The 26,084-nt window shown below is 36.0% G+C and overlaps 1 pseudogene; it reads left to right on the top strand.

Annotated features, from left to right (window-relative positions):
* Positions 1–26,084, top strand: part of LOC133774278 (nucleolin-like) — a 65,828-nt pseudogene that overhangs the window by 9,869 nt on the left and 29,875 nt on the right.

Raw genomic sequence — 26,084 nt, forward strand, 5'->3', positions numbered from 1 at the left:
AACTTACCTATCTGTGATATTAAATATTATAATTAATAATCACTACCAGCACATGGATACCATCATCATCATGTCCCACAGCTTCCTCATACTTACTAGACAATTAATTCCCTGTATGACCACTACAATAATATGACCGTCTCCTTGTGTGTTCTGTCCTTTGGTTCACCTTATTTTATATGAAGTACTATCAAAACCACTTAAAGGGACTCACTATTGCCACTGCTACTGTAAGATTCAAGAGTCGCTAAAGCTTCCCTTTCTTGTGGAGTCCCAGTAGAAATAGAGGAAAGATATCCTCTCTAATTCTCCGTAATATCTTGTCACATGAAGCAAGGACACTTCCCCTGCCCTGAGACTCTTCAGAAATTGGCTCATAACTCTCAATTCCCTTTGTACCGACCCAATGCAGAGCCCCAGTCTGAAGGAAATCAAACTCATGGTCATCCTTTTCATTGTCATGTTCTTGCTCTTTACATGATCTAGAGTTTTGATGACATTAAATACACGGGGGGAAATGGAACCATCATTAGTGCTAATTTTGGTTCATGTAGACCAACAGAATCTATTTCTTTGATTTTATATGAATTTATAGAAGTTAATGAAACTGAAGTTGCATATTTGCATCTCAGGGACTGATATTTTTCTGAAGATCCATAGCCCCTGGTTGTAAAACCCTGCTCTTTTGTTACACAGACAAATTTCTTGCTTACCTGTCATAGTAAAAAGATTAGTCTGACACAGCATTCTATTCACTTCTATCTCTTGAATAGTAAAGTTTCCTGAGTTCTTCATGACCACCAATAATTTACATAAATAACAAGAGCAATGAAGTGCACACATTGGAGTTCTAGGGTAATGAAAGCAGCATTACATTTAGCTTGGTAAGTAAGCATCCTGAATAAAATCCACCAAGAAATAATGAAAATAACAACACATATATTGTGTGATTCTAAATAAATAATAGTAATCCTTCAGTTTCAAATTCTAAATTATACATATTTCAAAGTGATCTCAATCACTTGCTCAAGAAGAATCAAAAATTTTAAATTTTAAGTCAGTTAAAATCATAAATTTTAAGTCAGTTATTTAAAATTTCTGAATTTTCTTTTAGTAACCCTTATTTATTATTCAAAGAAGGATCTTTTGTATATGGATTCAATCATCTTTTTAGTATTGCATATTGATTAAACCCTTTATTTTGAAAAGTTTTTGCTTTTGGATATATTTATGTTTGTATATATATGCACAAATGTATGTATTTATAATATTTAATATTTATGACAGTATGATATTTCAACAAAACATTGTCCAAAAAACATTGATAAGACATTGTAAATATGAATTAAAATAGCCATAATATCAGCATTTGTTTATACTCACATATCATAAAAATGACCTGAATAAATTATTTTCAAATGGTAAAACTGAAGCTGTTCTTTATGTAATATAAATGAATTTTTAGTTATTATTGAAAGTGTAATAATATGAAGATGCATAAGATATATATTTGAAATAGAACAATGTAGATCTTACAGAGTGTCTATTGGATTGAGGTAGATAATTCTGAGTGATTACATCCAGCACAGCAACCTTGAGAAATGCTAAACAAGACAAAGATTATGAATGTACATTCCTTGTTTCCTAATGTCATCTCAAAGACATTTTCATTACTGAAATGCAGAGTTACTGCCATTTTCTTCTATGTTTCTCTTTCTTTGTAGTTTACTAAAGCTGTCCAAAACTCACTATGCCTTAAAGGAAATTTTATAGTATTTATAATAATAAACCACTTTGAACTCATGGAGAAAGTATTCTATTCTTTATAAATATTTTATTTTTAAAACCCTTTTGCTGAACTTTGATATAGATATCAAAAGCAAAGAAAACCAAATGTATAATTTAAAATTAACCATGTGTAAAAATCACCCAAAATACAGTTCTAAATTTCAAAACTTTAATAGTTTTATTAACCTAATGAATATAATCAAGATGGCAGACTTCTCATATGCTAGCCAAGTTATTTATGCTGGCTCATCAAATATTTACTGCTGTTTTGGTTATGTGCCTCATTCTATTTGTGTTAAATGACCTTTAGTCTGTACTCTAAAGCAATAAAGTGAATGTTTCCTCTCCTATCGATTTGGAAAGGCCTATTTCACACTAATAAAATCAGAAAACCAGTTTAATAAAATACTTCGCTTTACCAATGGCCATAGGTGAACTGGAGACTTGACAATGCTGGAAGAGGTCAGCCGAAAGGACAGAGGTCAGATCTGCAGTAAATCAACTTCCAGGAACAAATCACTGGACACCATAAAAATCAAAAGTGGTTCTTTAAGAGACCAACTTGACCCTCCTTAACCAGAAAATAACATCTGACCCAGTAGTGAAATTCATCACAACATTTCAATTAAAACTTGGCAGGTATACTAACAATATACTGTTCTTCTACAGTTGACCTTGTTAAAGGAAAAACAGAAATGAAGGGGAAAATGGATATTCTTGCATTATATTGCAAAATAAATAGGATCTATATAATAAAATTTTCTCAAGCCTGTGATGTTGTCTGGAAACTAGATTATATGTTTTGTGTGGGTAAAATATAACTTTGCATCATCTGTTTCCTGCTTAGTTATTTCAGATATCTCTTCTTTATAACATTAAAAAAGCAGCCTGTTAGTATGATCAGTTAAGAAATAACCTGAACAGTGTTTTATTTTACATAGAAGTTGGTAATTTTAGTTGGGCAGGCCAAGTAAGCACATTCTTATGTAAATCCCTTAAAATATGCATGTATTTATTTATTTATTATTTAAAAGGTAGAGCAACAAAAAGAGACACAGAGAAAGATCTTCCATACCCTTGTACACTCCCCAGATACTCACAACAGCCAGGGCTGGGTGAGGTCAAAGCCAAAGCCAGGAATTACACGCTAGTCTCCCATGTATGTCGCAAGGACTTAACTTCTCAAGCCATCATCTGTTGTCCCCAAGATATGCTTGAGTAAGAAGCTGGATTGAGGATGTGTAGCCTGAATTCCAACCAGGCTCCAGTATGGGATGCAGGGTCCCAAGTCATGGCTTAACCCATTATGCCTGCCTTAGTATCTCCCTTTGTAATTTATTTCTCTCCCCTCCCCTCCCCTCTCCTCTCTTCTCTTCTCCTTCCCTCCCCTCTCCTCTCCTCTCTTTCCCTCCCCTCTCCTCTCTTCCCCTCCCCTCTCCTCTCTTCCCCTCCCCTCTCCTCCCCCCTCCTTCCTTCTCCTCTCCTCTCTTCTCCTCCCCTCCCCTCCCCTCTCCTCTCCTTTTCTCTCCTCTCTTCTCCACATTTATTCATTTATTTATTTGAAGGTTACAGATAGGGAGAGACAGAGAGATCTTCCATCTGCTGGTTCACTCTCTAAGTGGTGGCTGTATATAAAATTAATAATGACATTAATTGCTTCTCATGATTTACTGAATGAGTATTATGCAATAATTTGTGTATTATACATGAAATAATTTGTTCTTTCATATTGAATGGTTCAGATTGCATAAAGATTTGTAAATAAAGCTTTGGTCTGCAGAATCGTGCTGCTTTAGGAAGTGGGAGCAAGTGAGAGTCCTTAGGTTACTGGCATGTGTCCTAGGAATGTAGTTCTGGAGTGACTTCTTGAGCCTTCCAAACAAGGTTGTTAGAAAAGCCTGATTTTGCTCCGCCCACATTTTGTTTCTCTTCTGGTTTCAGATGTCACCACTTGGTCCTACACATTCCACCATGATGTGCCACCATCCATTGCCCGACCAGAGGCCAAAACAGGTAAGCTGCCTAGTCTTGGATTTCAAACCTCCAAAACTATGAACTAAATAAGCATTTTGTCTTTACAGGTTAGCTGCCTCAGGTATTTCATGCAGTAATGCAATGCTAATATACTATAATTATAAAATAATTACAGGGGCCGGTGCTGTGGCTCACTAGGTTAATCCTCCACCTGCAGTGCCAGCATCCCATATGGGCGCCAGGTTCTAGTGCCAGTTGCTCCTCTTCCAATCCAGCTCTCTGCTCTGGCCCGGGAGTGCAGTGGAGTATGGCCCAAGTGCTTGAGCTCTGCACCCGCATGGGAGACCAGGAGGAAGCACCTGGCTCCTGGCTTCAGATTGGAGCAGTGCCAGCTGTGGTGACCACTTGGGAAATGCACCAATGGAAGGAAGACCTTTCTCTCTCTCTCTCTCTCTCCCTCTGTCTGTAACTCTACCTGTCAAATAAAAAAAATAATTACAGGTTTATTCTACAAAATAACTGCTTTTTTTTAAAGTATAATGGAAGGTAGATTGTTTGCCTAAAAGAGGTTTCTCATTTCATTTTCTTTATGTGACATTTTTAAGTATTGTAAAATCTTGTTGACTAGAGTTATTCAGATTATGTCCGGGACCACCAAGAATGACACATGGTGATCAAGTAAAGGTATTGTGGATAAAAAATTACAGTGTTTTGGAACAAATTTGGGACAAATTATTTCAGTAATTAAATCATGACCTGATAAAGTTAACTGCTGAGTGTCCATGAGCTGATTTTTTTTTCATCATGAATAAAACCTCAAGACTGACAAATATTGAACAATTGATAAACATTTTGAAACAATAAAAATTCCATTAAAATTAAATTCCATTAAAATTAAAAATGAAAAGTTTAAATGAAAATGTCATAAAAGCACTGTTAAGTGATTTTGTCTATAAATTAAGGAGAACAAAAAGCATAGAATTTAGTAATAGACCTTGCAGCAATCTGAAACACATTAAGATGTTTCTTTAAATGTCTGATATTATAAACTATATACATTTATAAGTGAATAAATTTGTTGAAAAAGGATAACAATCTTCCTCAAATTGTATAATTTAATTATAAAGTCATATATCACAGAAGTTATAAATATGATCTGTAGTTTTTTCCAAAAACTTACATGTCTAAGAAAGACAACTGTGTCTTAGTTTCATTACAGTGATTTTTTTTGAGTGTTTAAAGAGATGGCTCACAAAAATAACAATCAATTTTATTTAGCTCTAGAAAGTAAGGATGAGACATGAGAAATACTTCAGTCTCTTATAGTCTCTAAGTATTTTAAATAACAAACATATTACCTATATATGTATTTAAGGAAAAAATAAAAATTATAAAAGAGCTTAAAATTACTGGATATTCAATATGCTCACTTTTATACTATTTGTTTTTTTTTAAGATTTATTTTATTTATTTGAAAGAGTTACAGAGAGAGGTAGAGAGAGAGAGAGAGAGAGAGAGAGATCCTCCAACCACTGGTTCATTTCCCAGATGGCCGCAACGGCCGAAGCTGTGCCGATCTGAAGCCAGGAGCCAGGAGCTTCCTCCAGGTCTCCCACGTGGGTGCAGGGGCCCAAGGAGTTGGGCCAACCTCTACTGCTATCCCAGGCCATAGCAGAGAGCTGGATCGGAAGAGAAGCAGCTGGGGCTAGAACCAGCATCCATATGGGATGCCGACGCCTCAGGCGGGGGCTTTAACCTGCTGTGCCACAGCGCCGGCCCCACTATTTGTTTTCTAAAATAAAATCATTAATTATGTATTATAATTATGTCTTGTACATGACATTTACATATGATGTACATGAAATGAAATTAAGAACTCAGGTCTTTAGTATTTCTAAATATCATAATTTTCTATATCAGGAAACTGGCTTAGAATATCTGTTTAATTCCCCATGTTCCTATGTATTTTTTTATAGCTGGGAGCAGAAAGTATGCTACACAAAAATGCTACAATGAGTTTAGTGTAGACAACATGCTGTCATATGTACTGGAGATATAACAGTAACAAAGGCGGATGCTGTCTGTGTCTGCATGGGCATATAGTATAATATAGAGGGTAACTGAAACCAAGTAGCTATAAATCTTTTGGAATATGCATAATGCATTTTGGAAATATGAATGCAATAGCGGTGTTCAATCTAGTCAGTTGCCAAGCTCTCTTTGGAGGGATCATTATGCTAAAACATGAATTATTTCTATAGATATGAGATGTATTTTTTTCCTTTGGCTTTCTCACCCTTTGCCAGGTAATATTGGACCATGCAGGGAGTCACATCATATCTGTCAATATGAGTAATAGAATTAGGAAACATTCTTCTGAATGCCCCTGTGTTTTCTCCTTATTTATTTCTGAAGCAAACTATATCTCTTTCATCTATATGTTAAAAGAAAACATTCAAAGCAGTTTAAAATAAGAGTATTAACATACTTTAAGTGATGATATTGACACTATAAATTCAGTAATTAGAATCTATTTCCTTGTTATTCCAGATTTCTAGAATCTCTTCAAATTCCTTGGCTTGAGGACACGGATCTCCATCTTCAAAGCCAGAAACGTTGCGTCTCTCCAAAATTTCTTCCAGAGTTACAGCTTCCTCTGAGCACAGCTGAAAATGGTTTTTCCATGATAAGAATTTAAATTGATTACACTGAGTTCATTGAAAATCAAGGATAATATCCCCTTCCTAAGGTATTTAATACAATTAGCTACATTGCTATTGACATTTAAGGTGGATTCTGGGGATTAGGATCTAGTTGTATTTCTTGGGAAGGGTAGACATTATTCTTTCTCAGTGCTTGATCTTTTTTTTTTTATTTTTTATTTTTTTTTGACAGGCAGAGTGGGCAGTGAGAGACAGAGACAGAGACAGAGACAGAGAGAAAGGTCTTCCTTTTGCCGTTGGTTCACCCACCAATGGCCGTCGCGGCCGGCGCACTGAGGCCAGCGCACCGTGCTGATCCGAAGCCAGGAGCCAGGTGCTTCTCCTGGTCTCCCATGCAGGTGCAGGGCCCAAGCACTTGGGCCATCCTCCACTGCACTCCCAGGCCATAGCAGAGAGCTGGCCTGGAAGAGGGGCAACTGGGACAGAATCCGGTGCCCCGACCAGGACTAGAACTTGGTGTGCCAGCGCCGCAGGCAGAGGATTAGCCTATTGAGCCACAGCACCAGCCAATAAGTGCTTGATCTTTCATGCTCAGCTACTTGATGAAACAGAAAACAAAATTTGAAAGAATAGAGGAAAATTAGGATATGTATTAGTATGTCTCAAGTATTTAAAATCTTCCCTTTAAATATCTTAAATATCTGGCAAAAAAAAAAAAAAACCCTAAATAAAAGATCTCTGTGAGTGAGATCCCAGTGGAAAGAACAGGGCCATCAAAGAAGGAGGTACCTTTCTCTGAAGGGAGGAGAGAACTTCCACTTTGACTATGACCCTGTCTGAATAAGACTGAAGTCAGCAAACTCAAAAGGCTTCCATAGCCTGGGCAACTCGTGACTAGAGCCTAGGAAGATTACTGACGCCATAAACAAGAGTGTCAAATTGTTAAGTCAGCAACAGGAATCACTGTGTACTTATGTCTCATGTTGGATCTGTCCTTAATGTGTTGTCCAATGTGAAGTAATGCCATAACTAGTACTGAAACAGTATTTTTACACTTCGTGTTTCTGTGTGGGTACAAACTGATGAAATCTTTACTTAATATATACTAAATCAATCTTCTGTATATAAAGATAATTGAAAATGAATCTTGATGTGAATGGTATAGGAGAGGGAGCGGGAAAAGGGAGGGGTGTGAGTGGGAGGGAAGTTATATAGGGGGAAAGCCATTGTAATCCACAAACTGTACTTTGGAAATTTATATTTACTAAATAAAAGTTAAAAAAAAAGAAGAAAAAAAATCTTTACTTTAAATATCTTTAGTTACAGTGTCTAAAACTTTTTTTTAAAGGTTCCTTTATTCATTTGAAAGGCAGAATTACAGAGAGAGAGAGAGAGAGAGAGACAAGGAGGGAGGCAGGGAGGCAGGGAGGCAGGGAGAGGGAGAAGGAGGGGAGAGAGAGAGAGAGAGAGAAAGTCTTCCACCTGCTGGTTCACTTCCCAAATGACCTCAAAGGACAGACCTGAGCTGATCTGAAGCCAGGAGGTGAAGCTTCCTCCAGGTCCTTGGGCCACCCTCCACTGCTTTCTCAGGCCATTAGGGAGCTGGTTCAGAATTGAAGCAGCTGGGACTCAAACCATTGTTTACATAGATGCCACCGTACCAGCCCCACAATGCAGAAAATTTTTCATAGAACTTGAAAATAAACTTTCAATAATCTCCATGGGACATGGTTTTAAAATGCCCAGACTATTACATTTGAAGTGACAGTGTGATCAATGCAAAGTTTATAGCAATAGCATTTTGTGTTCTGGTAGCAGATATAAAATTAATAGCAAATACGACACATGGTTTTGTATATGCCACAAATTTATAAACATTTCAAATACTAAAGTAACTCTAAATCACACTTTCAAGTGTTCTGAGCTAGGGCTGAGAATAATGGACTATCACTAATTTGAAAGTTGTCGATATTGATGAACTTTAGTGTCAAGAATTTTCAACTTTGGTTTGTTATTAAATCATTACAAAACAATACTGATCATGCAAGTATGCACCAGACATGGAGACAAGAGTTCAGATGAAGTTCTCAGACTTTCTTTAGTTCCTCATGAAGCAAAGTTGGAAATTAAGTGCCTGTGGCACCGGCACACCGGGTTCTAGTCCCAGTTGGGGCGCCGGATTCTGTCCTGGTTGCTCCTCTTCCAGGCCAGCTCTCTGCTGTGGCCTGGGAGTGCAGTGGAGGATGGCCCAAGTGCTTGGGCCCTGCACTGGCATGGGAGACCCGGAGAAGCACCTGGCTCCTGGCTTCGGATTGGTGCAGTGCACCAGCCGTGGTGGCCGTTTGGGGGGTGAACCAATGGAAGGAAGACCTTTCTCTCTGTCTCTCTCTCTCACTGTCTAACTCTGCCTGTCAAAAAATAAAAATAAAAAAAAAGAAAGAAAGGAAAGATCAAAGGCATCTTTGTCTTTGTACTATTGCTTTCAGAAGGAAGTTATGTCAGTACTCACAGAGGTTCCTTACTGGCTTTGAGGTGAACTCTTATATCCTTGCTAGGTTTTCTGTGTTTGATTTCTCACTGGGCCTTTGAAGGCCGGCCATAGCCTGCCACAGTTTTAGCATACAGTTAAACTTTTAAAAACTTTCTCTCTAGTAGTTACTTACCACAACCTTTTCATACCTAGAGAAGACAATTAGATTTCTAGTGTTTTGCTAAATCTCCAGAAGACAATTCTTGCTAGGAATGGGAAGTCTGACTCCCAAAGATATCCTTTCTTCAAAAGGGATCATTTCAGGGCTGCTGCTGTGGTGTAGTGAGTAAAACCTCTCTCTGCTGTGCCGGCGTCCCACATGGGCGCCGGTTTGAGTCCTTGCTGCTCCACTTCTGATCTAGCTCTCTGCTATAGCCTGGGAAAGCAGTGGAAGATGGCCCAAGTCCTTAGGCCCCTGCATCTGCATGGGAGACCTGGAAGAAGCTCCTCGCTCCTGGCTCCTGGCTTCGGGTCGACACAGTTACAGCCATTGCAGCCATTTGAGGGAATGAACCAATAGAAGGAAGGTCTCTCTCTCTCTCTCGCTTTCTCTCTCTCTCTTTGCCTCTCCTTCTCTGTGTAACTCTGACTTTCGAATAAAATAAATAAATCTTAAAAAAAAAAAAGGGATCATCTCTAAGAGAGCTAGATCAAATAAAGTTAAAAAAAAGTGATGGCTTTCAAATATCTGCTAATAACCTAGAGAAAATTAAAATGGAAAAATTGCATTCATTATCACAATCAAATATATAAACTTTGGGGAATAATATAAAATAGCAGATTTGTGAGAATAAAATTTTTAAATATTTAATGACATATACAAAGTAATACATTTCTTACTTGAGAAATTAAAAACTAATTCTCCATAAATAAATAAATGTATGTATAAAGTATAATATAAAGAAATACACATAAGAAATACTTTAATGAACTAATTCTCAGGTGGAATATGGGAAAGCCAAAAGTAATCCCCAAGTTTTCCTATGTATTTTTATTTTTTTCATCAAGTATCGTGTTAATGTGATATTCATACAAAACAACAAATTCAGTGTAGTTCATTGATACAATTCTAAGAATATAATGATGTTTTCCTTCCTTTCTCCCTTCTTTCCTTTCTTTCTATCTAAATTTGAGATAACAAAACTGCCCTAAAAGAGCATGAGACAAAGGCTGCAATATGTTTGAGATGATCAGCAAGGTAGAGAAATGCCTACTGGAACAACAGCAACAACATAAATCCTTCAGAAGGATAACATAGAATGAGATTCCCTAAACAAGCCAGAACCAAAATGAGAATCAGTAACACATGCAGAGAAACAGGAAAATGTGACTGGAGTCCAGGAGGAAAAACAAAAACAAAAAACCCTGAAATAGCAATATTCAATAGCAATCAACCCTAAGATGGCCATTGTGTTGAATTTAAAGGGAAAGTCTTTAAAGAAGCTACTATAAACATGTTTAAAGAAATAAGGGAGGCTGGCGCCGCGGCTCACTTGGCTAATCCTCTGCCTGTGGCACCGGCATCCCAGGTTCTACTCCCGTTTGGGGCGCCAGATTCTGTCCTGATTGCTCCTCTTCCTGTCCAGCTCTCTGCTGTGGCCCGGGAAGGCAGTGGAGGATGGCCCAGGTCCTTGGGCCCTGCACCTGCATGGGAGACCAGGAGGAAGCACCTGGCACCTGGCTCCTGGCTTCGGATCAGCGCAGTGCCCCGGCCATGGCGGCCATTTGAGGGGTGAACCAATGGAAAAGGAAGACCTTTCTCTGTCTAACTCTGCCTGTCAAGAAAAGAAAGGAAGAAAGAGAGAGAGAGAGAGAGAGAGAGAGAGAGAGAGAGAGAAGGAAGGAAAGAAAGAAAGAGAGAGAAAGAAAGAAAGAAGGGAGACATATTCAAAGAATTAAAATAAATGCTCATAAGGTCTTAGTGAAGGACTATTAACTATAAAACAAGACTCAAATGGACATTCCAAATTCCAGAATGAAAATTATGACAGAAAGGAAAACAAATTCAATGAGAGCTCTTAGAAGGTGATTGTAGAAGGCGAAGTGGAAGAGTCGTTGTGCTTTAGAAGAGATCAATATATATTTTACTGCTAGCAATTGTTGGTAATCTCTTACTGTGCCTAATTTATGAATTAAACTTTATCATAGGTGTGTATATAAAGTAAAATGATATTTTGGGGTTTGTTATTATCTATGGTTTTAAGCATCCACAAAGGATCTCAGAACACATCCCTGTGCATAAGGGAGGATTCCTGTGTTACTATATTCGTGCAAAGGAACTGAAGTTTTAGTTAAAACTTTGGGATAATGTTGATGTCCACCTTGAGTTCACAGCTGCTTTCGAATAACCATGGAAGATCTACAACACACATGCTGCAGGCTCTCCTGTGCATATGTAACACGGTCTGATATTGCCTTTGTGTGTTTCACTGTCAGGTGAAAATATTGGACAAACCACATTTAAAGGAAACTTGCACCTTTATTCGTGTTATGGGATTTAGAAAACAGCTTGGTATGGCTGGTGTTGAATGTACAGCAGGATGTTTGCATCATTCAAGACTCTGTCCCACCACTTAAATTTGTGTCTGGCACGTGGTGGGTGTTCAACAAATATGAAACAAACCAATCATGATGGAATTTCCATGTAGCAACTAGGCATATTGTAAGTGTTGGGAAAAATATTTAATTCAATGGAATATTTTGGAAACTGGCGAAGAATGTTAAACTGATGACTTAGAATAACTGTGTAAATCTTATGCATATTTAACACTTAAATTTAAATGTTTCCATAGAGCCAAATTATACGTAAAACTCTAGACATGATTTTAGCTGTTTCTTTTAGTTTTTTTACACCTCAAAAATGTTTTGGCTTATTTTTTGAAACTAAGCCCAATGGATTAAAACATCTGCCTACTGCTTTTATTTATTTATTTTTTAAAATCAATTAAGAGTCACCTTTGTATCCTAGCAGGTTAACCAGCTGTTTACAACACCAGCTTCCCATTTCAAGTGCTGGGTGAAGTGTCGGATTCTCTACTTCTGATCCAGTTCCCTGTTAACATGCCTGGGAAAGCAGTGGGTGTTGACCCAAGTACCTGAGCCTCTACTTCCCATGTGGGAGACCCAGAAGAAATCCTGGGCTCCTGGCTTCCACCTGACCCAGTCCTTGCTGCTTCAACCATATGGGAATTGAACCAGCGAATGAAAGATAGCTCTCTTTCTCTATCATTCTGCTTTCTTTGGGTACAAAAATAAAAACAGCTGCTATATGTTTTCTTGAAATTCTCAGCTAGAGGAAAAAGTGAAGAAATAGAAGCAATAATTTTTTAATACATAATGGCCAACATTTTCCTAAATTTGATGAAAATATTTACTTATAGATTCAATGCTTTAGCAAACTCTAAAAAGTATCAAATACAAAGAAGATAAGCAATTTCTAATCAAACTACTGAAAGCCAACACAAAAAACTACCATAATTGGAGATAATACACTATAATATTGGAGATAATATTGGAGATAATACACTACAATAGTGAGAACAAAAAAAAATCTCATAAACAAAAACAAATCCTGGATTTTTTTTTTATCAGACGTACACTCTAATTAATGCTAAATGGTTTTCAAGTTGAGAAATTAAATTGGTTGCAAAAGCCAAATCTATAGAAAAGAGAGAGTCAGGAATGCCAGATAAATGGATAAACATAAAAAAACTTTTAAAAACTTTTTCTTAAAGACAAATGAATGTTTGCAGCAGAAATAATATACAGTAAGCAGGGATTTGTGACATATGATTGCCAAAGATATGACAATGACAATACAAAGGATGTGGATGGGTAAATAAAACCATACAGTTTTAAGTGTATTACAGTTGGACAAGAGACAGTGTCAGGTAGGCACCAAAATCTGGGAAGCATGAAGTAGGCAGTGAGAAGGCTCTGAAGTGAGGTAGGCGGAAAGAGATTTACTTTTATATGGATTTTAAGGCATTGTGGTACCTATAATTAGCCCTATGGAAAAAATTAAAAATAATTATTTTTAAATGGTATAGTTAAGAAGGAGAAGAAAAAATGTAATGGAGAAAAGAGGAAAAAAAACAACAAAATAATTGTTAGGCTCAAAAGAAGGCAATAATGAAGCAACACAGTAACAGAAAAAGAAAATTAAAATCAAACCCAGTGTAAGTAAAAGGAAAGAGATAATAATGACCAAAGCATAAAAAAGTAAAACAACAGATTATAATGCAGTAAACAAAGCACTGTTCGGATTTTAAAAAGGTTAATAAAACTGTTGAAGACTCTATCAGTATTAATCAAGGACCAACCAAGAACAGACTGTGAGAGATCTTAAGGCCTGAGGGCAACCACTTTCCCAGGTGAGGCAGACTTGGCTTTTCTTTGCCATTTCAATAGAACATTTACTTTTATTTCATATTTAATGGAAAATTCTGTCTCTCTCTCTGTATATATACATACCAACCTTCTAGTATACATGAAACAAATCAACAAAATTAATAACTTCATAGAAAGTGGAAGGGTTTTAAATTTTTCAGTTGCTCTATTACATCTCTCTATGTCAGTTTTTAGGAGAGATTCATTCAATTTTCAACGTATACACAGCATCAACACAGTGCAGAGTGTCTTTGTCACAGCTGGTATCCCAATGGAGCTATTAATTTCTTTTGAAATCATGTCCTCTTTGTGATATAAGCAGATTATAAAGAAATGTGTTGAGAGAAATGATTTCCATGATTTGTACTGCTACCTATGTTCATGATAAGAACCATGATCAAGCATTCTTATTTGATAAACACCCTAGATAGATGATTTATTATTCTTTTGAATGCAGAAATCTAAGAAATATTTAAAAATCCTGAACATCCACTTCAGGATTGATACTGCATAAGGTTACTCTAATTTTCATGTGAAGTCCAAGTGTTGTAACAATTATGGCTTATTATGTTGTCAAAGAGAGACCTGTATTCAGTAACTATTTCCAACTCAAGACAGACTGTGTTATTGCCAACAGGCTTTCAATAACTTGTGACAATCCATCCTGCAAAGGTTAGAATTTAGCCATGACACTGCCATCATTTTGTCTCAGTTCCTAAATTATCCAGCTTTTTTTTTCTTTGCAGAGATCAGATAAAATCCCTTGTTCTTGCACATTCTTGAAGAGTTCTTTCTCTCAGTTCTCAGTATAAAACACATGATTTTCTAATGATTATATTCTTCACATTCCAGCTTTCATCTGAAGGTGGGGAAATAGAGAGAAGAAAGGCAATCCAAATGGAGGATGCTGCTTTTAACTATAGAGGGAGCAATAGATTCTTCATTTAAGGTATTTCATTCACTTCCTTGACTGTGCACCTTGTCCTTTTTTGAACATATTGTATGATCTTATTCATGTAAGGTTGCTTTGGAGCCTACTCCTCTCTATTAGATATTAGTGAATATTTGCACAAAAATCACTAATTCATATGCAATTAAAGCATAATAAAAACCTTGTTTTTGAAATACAATAAAATGACTTCACTAATAAGTATTTCTGATCTGACACAGAAGAATTTAAATACAGGACTGAAAATTAAGCTTACAAGTAAAATTGCTTTGTTTAAAACTGCATTGTTGCCGGCACCGTGGCTCAATAGGCTAATCCTCCACCTGCGGCACCGGCACACCGGGTTCTAGTCCTGGTCGGGGCACCGGATTCTGTCCCGGTTGCCCCTCTTCCAGGCCACCTCTCTGCTATGGCCCGGGAGTGCAGTGGAGGATGGCCCAAGTGCTTGGACCCTGCACCTGCATGGGAGACCAGGAGAAGCACCTGGCTCCTGCCTTCGGATCAGCGCGGTGCGCCGGCCTCAGTGTGCCGGCCACGGCGGCCGTTGGAGGGTGAACCAACGGCAAAAGGAAGACCTTTCTCTCTGTCTCTCTCTCTCTCTCACTGTCCACTCTGCCTGTCTAAACAAACAAACAAACAAACAACAACAACAACAAAAAAAAAAAACTGCATTGTTGTTGGCGCCGTGGCTCACTAAGCTAATCCTCAGCCTGCGGTGCCGACATCCCAGTTCTAGTCCTGGTTGGGGCGCCAGATTCTGTCCTGGTTGCTCCTCTTCCAGTCCAGCTCTCTGCTGTGGCCCGAGAAGGCAGTGGAGGATGGCCCAAGTGCTTGGGCCCTGCACTGGCATGGGAGACCAAGAGGAAGCACCTGGCTCCTGGCTTCGGATCGGCGCAGCATGCCGGCTGTAGCGGCCGTTTGGGGGGTTGAACCAATGGAAGGAAGACCTTTCTCTCTGTCTCTCTCTCTCACTGTCTAACTCTGCCTGTCAAAAAAAATGCATTGCTTTTCTTCATTTCGAAAATTAAATGCTGTAAAATTTGAAGGCAGCAATCCATTTTTGTATGTGAAAAGTTAAAAAAAGCAATCCAAAAGTATTTTGATCATGTGAATTACAGTAGAGCATGCTTATTCCCAATACTAAAAAAGGCACCCAAGGAAGGAAGCAAAGGGATGAGTATTTCCCTTAATTTACTTCTGCTCTCTGATACAAATATTTTATGTTTTGGTATCCAAAGAGGTCTTTTGAGTTGGGTTAATTGTGATGTGAAAAAATGTATAAAAAGATAACTACAGCCCTTCAAATGAAATAAGCCACAAAATCACTATCCTTATCATTAGAACTATAATCACATTGGATTTATAACAATAATTATGACAGTGGTGATGTTAATGAAGGAGGGGGAGGAGATGCAGAAGCAGCAGGTGCACCGTGAATGTCATTTTAGAACTTGACAACATCATCTTTGTTGTTGCTATTAGATTTTCAGTGGGTATGTAGGGAGGATAAAGTTTTCACTGAAAATGTGTCCTGCTCATATAGTTACAGTAACTCTTATATGAATATGCACATACATACATTGCTAAATGATAAATTTATGTATACATATGGACATATACATGAGTACACACACATACATATACCACACCCATACACAGAATATATTTAATTCATTTAGATTTAGGATTGAGAATTGTTTTTTTTTTATTAAAAATGCACTGAGATCAATTTGGGACAAAAAGATGTGTTTGTTTTATTGAGTATCACACACACACGAAGAAATTAGAGAAAGTACAGCCAAAAATCTCCAATGGTAAAGACTAATACTATAATAACACAAAATTTATTCTTTCTTTGTATCACATCATTGATTACTGATCAAAATTAGAGGCATTGTTGGAGTAGTGAAGTTATTTTATTGGCTCAAAAACTTTAACGTATTTGATGAACTGTAAGGTCCTGTACTAGTACAATAACCAAGTTAGAAATTATTCCAAGCAAAAGCTCTTTGAACATTTGTAAGCATGCTCAATAATACAGCAAACTAAGAATATATGTAACTCAATACAAATCTTTAATTTTTTTCCTATATATGTACATGTATTATGCTTGACTGAAACCTTCTGAATACAACCAGTGCTCATAACTTCAAAATTCCATGAAAATTTACCATTTTGGTTAATAACCCAAGTACTTTATATGCAATATGAACCTTCAGTGTTAGTGATTCAAACTCATGACATTATCTTTTAATCCACATTAAATATTGTTGTGCTTAAAAGAGATGACCTCTTCAGTCATTCATATTTAACATGGATCAGTTTATCATGTCCTGCCTTAAAAGTCTAAAAATTAGGAGATAGGGGAGCAAGAACATACCATGCACTTAATTCCATTAGAATTTGAGGCCACCTTAGGGGAGGAGAGAAGAAATTGGAACTTGGTTTATTTCTCAATTTTCACTGTTATTTAGTCTGTGCTACAATATGAGGAAGACCTTTGATTTACTCTTTAAAGTAGAGAAATCAGCATTATGCTCTGAAGCATGAGGACCTTATCAACAATGTGTGGTTGACGTTTTGGTGCCTTTCTGTGACATTTGTCTTTGTTAGGCTTGAGAAAGGTATCATTATCCTCAATGCTCTTCTCCACCCACTATCCCTGCACCATTCTATAAAGCTTAGTGGAATGAAAAGATTTTTACTTAATCTTCTCTTGGCTCTGGATTTTAAAAGAATATTCTTGCTATGGCATTTGGTTTGTGGTGTTATTTGTATATTGATTTAATTATTCATATTCTAGATAATGGAGAACCATGGTGGAGCTGAGGTCAAATCGAAATGCACCAGATGTATAATGTTGGAATTGGAGACAGCTCCACAGACTTGGGTTAACTGTCACCGACTATGGAACTGTCATCTGCGTCATGGTCAGACATATTAAATGGCACGACACTTTAGTATGGCATGTCAATTCATTGAAGAGTGATGGAGACCGAGCTACATGCATGCTAATCTGGAAAGTGTTAGGAAACTGCTCTGCATCCTATGATTCTAGTTTGAGAAATGACAATGTCCAGTGTGTTGTCATAACAATGGAAAAAGAAGAATTGTTTATAAAATTGCAGGCTGTCAATGGCAATTTATGACTTTTTCTCTTTGATTTATTACTAACTAGGAATCAAAACAGTGGTACTAATATAGACCCAAGAATTTCATCAGGAATTGGAATAAAAATAGACACTATCTAAAATACCTCAGAGAAATCTCTGTCCTAGAATTCAAGATATCAGGAAAATGACAAGGTCCTAAGATGAATTTGTATAAAAATAAGTGCAAACAATAGAAACCAGCAAAAATAAAATAAATGTGAAAGAACAAATACAAAAATAAAATGATTCTCTTTGCGTTGCTGAAGTAATTGTTCTCTCTAGGAGAAATTAAACATTTTAAGGCCATAATTTCTAGTAACAATTTTTAATTTGTGATTTTTCTTCCTTTCATAGGAAGAGACAGTTCTTTCTAAGAACTTCTTACCCTGATGATAGCGTTCACTGATCTCTAACATTGTCTTAGTTATACAGGTAATTGTTCAAAATAGCTTCAGAGGGCAGAATCTAATTACATTCAAAGACTGAACTTGAGCTTCTGTGTTCCAAGACCGATAGAAACACATTTGTGCTCCTCCCATACTGAAGCAATACTGCCTATAGTATCATAAATGTAAAAATTTTGGCAAATGAAAACTCAATTTTTTTTTTTTTTGACAGGCAGAGTGGATAGTGAGAGAGAGAGACAGAGAGAAAGGTCTTCCTTCGCCCTTGGTTCACCCTCCAATGGCCGCTGCGGCCGGCGCATCTCGCTGATCCGAAGCCAGGAGCCAGGTTCTTCTCCTGGTCTCCCATGCGGGTGCAGGGCCCAAGGACTTGGGCCATCCTCCACTGCACTCCCAGGCCATAGCAGAGAGCTGGCCTGGAAGAGGGGCAACCAGGACAGAATCCGGAGCCCCAACCAGGACTAGAACCCGGTGTGCCAGCGCCGCAAGGGGGAGGATTAGCCTGTTAAGCCACAGCGCCAGCCGAAAACTCGAATTTTAACATAAAGTTACACATTTTATTAGTAATTTTTAGGAAATTAGTATAGTTGCCAGTATCTTCTGTACAATGACTTTTGAAAGGTCATTTTTCTCAGCAATTAATCCTCTAGGCTAAACGATTTTGGCATTTCTCATTTTGTATGAAATAGTCAATTAAAAATTTCCGTATTACTCCATAATTAGCATCTTTTGATTCTCAGATTTTGAGCTGGGTCTTAGACAACAATCAAGTGACTTTGATCAAAGTCTTTGGAAAATGTAATGTTTTAAGGACACATTTAATTGAATCACAGTTTGAAGTGGTAGCAAAGTGAGTTTGCCCTTTGTCATAACGTACCTAGGAATCCTGATCTATATTCCTGATTGCTATCGATTTTTCTAGATTTCATTATAAAATCAATAACTGTTGCACAGGGTAAAATAGTTTACAAGGGTTGCAACATACTGTGGACTTCTGAAAACATACTGAGCTCGGTGAAGCCACCCAGGCAGCCAATTAGGAGAAAACATCTATTAGGTAAAAACAGGGCAGTCCCATTGACTGTTATTGATTTTCTTAGCCCTGTGAAAAGACAATCAATTAGATAAAGAAGGCTAATGTTACAGCTGCAATTTAATAACCCCTAAAAAAAGAAGGAGGGCTATTGATTCCTGACATGGAATGTTGAGGCTTATTGAAATATACTGAACTTCACCTGTCTTTTAATCAGGCCTGTGGAGAAAGAGGAAGCCTGGATTTCTAGCCTTGTGGTATAGAATCCCAATTATTAAAGAGCCTTGGTGATGCCAGACCTAAGAGATGCAAATGAAACAGAACTTTTGAAGAAACACAAGACCAGATTGAATGCTAAATCATGAAAGCTATTGACAGAAACTGTCTTGGTGAAGGTTGTTTCTTTTTCCATACAGAGCTAACCAGAGTACCACCTGTCATTTTCAAAAGCAAAGTCAGTTTTGCCAACCAGCCGTGAATGACAAATAAAGCTTTATATGAAACACAAGGGCATATTATGTGCTATTGTGAGTTCTGCTAAGTGCTAATTTATCTGGCTTGTTCTGTTCAGCAAACACAGGCACAGACACATGAAATAATCCATCTAATTATGTAGCTATTTAGGAGAAAAACAAAGCAAGGTGTTTTTGTGTGTTACAGAAGGTACATGATACAAGAAAGGTTTTCACAAAACCTACCACAGCTAATGAAAATAAGTGAAATGCTGTGAGCTGTAACAATTTTAGAACAAATAAACTTTTACTAGTTTTGGATTTAGGGAATCCCAGCTGCTTTTCATAAATAGATGAGTACTTTCATTCATTTATTTTATAGTCCCTAATTGGAAATGGCTAATAGTCCTTGTGCCTTTCAAATATAAAATCTGGCTAAGAAGCAACCTCATATAGATATTTTCTTTATGCCTTTCTTTTCTATTGCATGTATTTGATCCTTTCTCCCTCATTATATATATGCCTTTTTACAGCAGACAGCTGCTATTCACAATAATTGCTAGGGCAGTCAATTATACTTTAAATAGACCTACTTGAGGACAAATGGTGGTCTAAATTGTACTAAAGACATACCAAACACAAAGACTGTGTCATTTCTAGTATCTGAAATATTCTAAATATTCGTGAGCAGCAATACAGTTTATATACCTTACTCCAGCATGTCAAAGGCTTTCTGGAAAATATTTTCATAATACAAGTGAACTATTCCATGAGCCACTACTTAATTACTTAAATTTCTATTTATAAACAGAAGAATACATTGTGCTAATTCCCCCATATTTAGATAGCACGAATCACCATTGTAGGAAGTCTACTTTGTTGATGGTATTTTCCTTTTTGTTTAAATCTATGTGTGTTCAATGTGCATGTGTGTTTCTAAGCATTGATATGGAGGTTTAAAATTCTGTGTTCCTTCATAAGCACTTTTTTCCTTGGGATTTATACATTCATAAAATACCTCTGTTAAATTTGTGTAAGCAATTAGATTTTAGAATTTAAGACAAAATGCAGTTAAATGTATGCCTTATTACAATACACAGCATTTTGTTTCAATGTACAGTATCAATGTTATAAACAGCATTAGAGGTTTGTCATATGTGAGAATGTCACATTTTTGCTTATGAGAGCATACCATTGGTGTAATAGTCAATGCATTACTGGCTAGAAAGTAGGATACAATCCATAAAAATCTGAAATGCAGTATTTAAGGCTAAATCCACTCTTCATATTTGTAGAATCAAAATCTTGGTATGGAAAATCTAACTTTATTTAAAAATACAATTTGTTCAGGCCCTTGGAGTATCACACAAATGTCAATTAATGTCCTACTTTTTTTCCACTTATAAAATATTACATATAGGTTATTTATTCTCCAGCTACATTTTGCTATTAAAAATAAGAATCCCTCTTTATTCTCATCTATCATCACATGCATCTAGGATGAAATGTCATGTTTCTTAGGCAGCTTGGGTATTTTATGTTCTGAGCTGCATTTTGATCTCAAAGATTTACAGTTCACCCACTTGTAGATACAATACCTGAAAAAAACCATATAGCACAATTAAAATCTAGCTCAAAAAGGATAAGAACCTATCATAAGGAGAGTTGTGAAGTATATATTTCAAGATCAAGGTAGAGCTTTCTGACACTTAAACCTCTGTTAGAAATACTGAAGTAGCATTTAGCTGTCCAACATGCAATAGAAGAAAAATCTTCTTTCAATTTTCCAAGACTGCAAAAATAAAATGTTCGCTGTAAGGCATTTGGCTAATGTAAAAACAAAGTCAAATTCCATTTTTCAAAACTTTGACAAATGAAGTATGAATCAGTGAGGGCAAGTGAATAAAGTTGAGTTCTATGGGACTCTCATCAAGGATGCTGGCTCAAAAGCTAGGTAAGTTGGGGTCAGCTGTCTCACTTCCTCATTGTTCAATTCCAGGAAAATTACCTAACTTCCTAGCTTCCCTATGCAGTTTTCTCATCTGTAAGGTGAGAGAAATAGTAGCATTGTTCTTGTATCGCTATGCATATTCAATAAATAACGTGTGTAAAGAAATGTGATTGGAAAAATGTGCTGTTACAACTATTATAATTATGTTTTTTTTATTAGTAGTATTGTAAAACACTTGCTCTAAATCCACATGGAAAACTATTTTAAAAGTCATTCATTTGAACATTTAAGACTGTGGATTTTAATTTAAAAATGGCCAAATAAAAGAGGAATATGTGAAGAAAGATATAAAAAGTAATTAGGATTAATGATATAGGCACTTAAAAATTTGAAATATTTCAATTTACAGGTTAGCTTTGTTTTTATTTTTTTATAAAATAAGATATATTTTAAAGCTAAATAGGATATAACTATGTATACACACACAAATGTGTATGTGTTTGTAAGATATATGAAGAATGGTTGAAGTTTTGTTAATTGGAACCCATATACTATTTAAGATAAAATGAAATTTATGTATTATTATAAAATCTACTTATTGAAAAACTTCTTAAATTAGAGCTGATAAGACTATTCTTTAAAGCTTTATATTTATTTGAAAGGCAGAATTACAGAGAGAGAGAGAGAGAGAGAGAGAGAGAGAAAGATAGAGAGATTTTCCATTCACTATGATAGTTCACTACCCAAATGGCCTTAACAGTCTGGATTGGGCCAGGCCAAAATCAGGAGCTAGAAGTGTCCTGCAAGCCTTCCACGTAGGGTGCAGGGGCCCCAGAATTTGAGCCATCTTCTAATACTTCTCCAGGAGCATTAACAGGGATCTGGATCAGAAATAAAACAGCCTAGATCCAAACAGGCACTCAAATGGGATGCTGGCATTGCTGGAGGCAGCTTAACCCATTAAGCAACAATATAGGCCCTAATAAGACTATTCTAATTCTGATTATATGATAAATTAAATTTGGACAAATGGGAGTGAATCTCAACTTTTATCAACCTCACCATATGCATATTGCTTCTGTGAAAATGTTTTCCAATTTGAAAAATATATACAAGACATAAAGCTCCAGACAAATACAAATAGGTTTTGAGTGTAAGAAATTTAAATGTGCATGTTGTCTTTATGAAGGGTGCTTTTCTCAGACTCTCCTATTTTGGTTTCAAGAGATACTAGCTTGAAGCAGTGGCTGTTGACAGAGATGATTTTGACCAACAGGAGGAATTTGGTAAAATCTGGAGATATTTTGGCTGTCATAATTGAAGAGGAGTGATATTTAGCATTAAGAGACAGCACTGCTAAATTTATACCAATAGACAGGACAGCCCTCCAGAATGAAGAAATCGCCAGCCAAAAATGTCATTAGTGCTGCTGCTGAGAAACCCGGCTTAAATGTTTGACCTTTAAGTGTTTCATGTTCACTGGACCTGTACATGTTCTGGATACCAGAGAGATGTGCGAGACTTTACAGATACAAATTCCATCATTATTGAGGCTCTGGATGGCCAAATATTGCTGCAGGGATGCGCAATTTCTTTTTGGGGTAGAATCTCTTCAGTTCTCCATGAGCTTTTTATGAGACTCCAGAAGCACAGACTCCAGGAAATTGTTGTATATCTTGCTTTTTTTTCTTCCTTATCACAGTAGCTATAAAAACATGAAAAAAATGTACTGGCAAAAGAAGTTGCCATTAGATTGTCTGCAATTAATCTGTAAGAGTTGTGTTTTTGGAAATTCCATTAAAATACTGTTACCTTAGGCATCACAGAATTTACATCATTTCCAAAATTATGTCCATGCCAAATGCATTACTTTTTCCTTAATACAACAAAGGCTGCCTTGTGGAACAGGAATCACAAAATTATGTTAGGGATCTATGTCCCAAAGCTTTTTGTAGACATGTGAAAGAAAACACATGCTTGAAAAAATTTCATGTTTCTGACTTTTCGAAAGTTAAATATATTCTTTTGTTGTTAATTTGATAAGCACTGTCCTTCTGATCCAATAGTTTAACAGGCTGAATGCTGTATTTCGCCAGTTGGGTAGGTAAGCTGTTAACACATGATATTCAAATGCTTGTACCTGTCCTTACTTCCCTATACGGAGATGCAGGCTCTTAAATCAATCACTTCACTATTAAAATTTCAGGCAAATATCTAGGTTAGTGGGTGCGATTTTACGATTTTCCATGAGGAAAAATTTGTCTATTAAATTTGATTCTGAAAATTAGCAAAACAACAAAAATGTTATGTTTAATGCTTTGAACTATGGAACAATATTAATACATACCTCAGAAAATTAAAAACATCAATGTTACTTAGTCTGTATAACTGGAAAAATTAAACGTAATTCCAAAAACTGCTTCTATTTTAAAATAAAATGATGAGAGTAGGAGAACAAAGAGGATGTAAGTGCACAAGTATGAGGGCATCCTTGCAAGTGCCTTTAGTGGAATTTGATTTTTATTTGTTTTGTTATTTTCCTTTATATAAAAATAATACTAACAAAGAAGACGTTAAATTTGCCCATATAACAGCAACAATGAAGTTTTTAGTACATATCTTTCTTCTGAAATCATTTCTTTCAAGTAATCACTGATTTGTTCAGCACTTATGTATACAGTACTCTGGAAAGACACTGGAGAAATATCAAAAAGGTTTAAGATATGTATAGTTTCTATCTATAAAGAATATACAATCTATTAGGGAGTTCATCTAGTGAGTGCAATAACTACACAAACAATAAAACGAAAATTTTCCTTATTTTATGCTAATTATTTATTATCTCTTGTTTATGCTTAGCAAAAGTTCAAATTTGTTTTTTATAAACTCATGAGATTATTAAATTAAATAACAAGCTTATTTAAATGCATTATCATTAGATTTGTTAATAAGAGACACAATTAGTTAACAGTATTCTGGAAAGTTTGTCACTGGGAAATTGAAAATTATGAGTTATTAATTAGCCAATTCATCTACCTAAGACTAAGTGGAAGTTGACAATTAATTAATACCCAAACTTTAATTAAAAATTAATGTTTGTCTTATTTTTCTTTTATGTAAATATAATAGTGTCATTATTTTTTGCTACATTCACCTATCTATTTTCAATTAGAGTTCATGACATGCTTAACAGAATAACTAAAGTTTAAATTATTGAAATTATTACTGACCTCATGTTAAGTATATTTAGATAAAATGAATGATAATTTGAATAAAAATATTAAAAGTCCATAACATTGATGGTACAATTCTATTTTTATGATATCTTTTAGGACCATTAATAGAATTAAAAGAGTGGGTACATTTAGATTTTTTTGTATATATTTTAATATACTGGAGACAATAACCAAAGTGTCATATATATCTTATATATAAAACACTTTCTCTTATATATCTTTGCTTCCTCTTATAGTGCCTAACATTTAACTGGCATTCAACAAATACTTGTTGAATATTTTTATCAAAGCCCAATTATGGGGTGGGTATAGTGGTATAGTGCTGTTGCTTGGGATGCCCACATCATATTGTGGAGTGTCAGTTTGAGTCGTGAATGCTCCTGTTTGCATTCAGCATCCTGCTAACATATCCTGGGAGACAGACGATAATGGGTCAAGAGTTTGGACCACCACCATCCATATGGAAGACCAGGACAGAATTTCAGGCTCCTGACTTCTGCCTGACCCAGCCTTGATTGTTGAAGGCATTTAGGAAGTAAATCAGCTCATGGAAGTTCAATCTCTCTGTCTCACTTTCTATGACACTGTGGCCTTCAAATGAAACAAAATAAACATTTAAAACAAAAAAACTCAATGAATTCATGTTTAGCCTACTAACAGTTCCTTGGTGTTCATACATAATTCAAACACACCCTTCTTGAAATTCTCTTTTTTACTTTACACACATGTACATTATCTCATTCTTTATGACTGGACACCTTGACAGTTCCATTATTTTTCTTAAATTTCAATGAGTCAAACATTTCTCCTCTTGTTCTTATTCACCTTGGTTCTTTTCTTCTCTTGCCTGGGCTTCCTGGGAGATCCAACCACATGTGTCTAATGTGCATCTTCTTTTTGTTTTGGGAGTTTCAGCCTATATTTTTACTGTGTTGTTGGCCTTATTCTATTGACCTCATGCTGAGTATATTTAAACAAAATTAATGGTAATTTATTAATCTGAATAAAAATGTTAAAAGTCCATAACATTTGAAGGTGCAATTCTATTTCTTTGACATTTTTATGACCATAAACAGAATTACAAAAATGTGGATACAGTTAGGCTTTTTTGTGTATTTTTTAATATACTAGAAACAATAATCAAAGTGTTCCAAAACATGTTTACTCTGTTACTTCTAGGTAATTGAATGGTACAGTCATTAAAAATGTGATATTCTAATGAATTAAATTGTATTATATTTATTATTAAAAATCAAATAACTAAAATATGCCTAGCATATTTTGAATAAAATATATGAACAAATACATCACATCCCACATTAATTCAATTAAAAATGAATATTAGTGGAGTAGTGCAATTATATTTCACTTTATCTAAAAATTTGTATTTTCATTATATGACAGAGAGACAGAGGCAAAGAGAAAGAGACAGAAGGAGAGAAATGAAGCTTCCATCAACTATTCACTCCCAATATGCTTACAATGGCTAGGGCAAGGACCCAATTACTTGAGACCATTACCTGTGCACATTAGCAGGAAACTGGAGCTGATATGGGACAATAA

The sequence above is a fragment of the Lepus europaeus genome, chromosome 15, assembly GCF_033115175.1.
Source record: "Lepus europaeus isolate LE1 chromosome 15, mLepTim1.pri, whole genome shotgun sequence".
Lineage (NCBI taxonomy): Eukaryota > Metazoa > Chordata > Mammalia > Lagomorpha > Leporidae > Lepus > Lepus europaeus.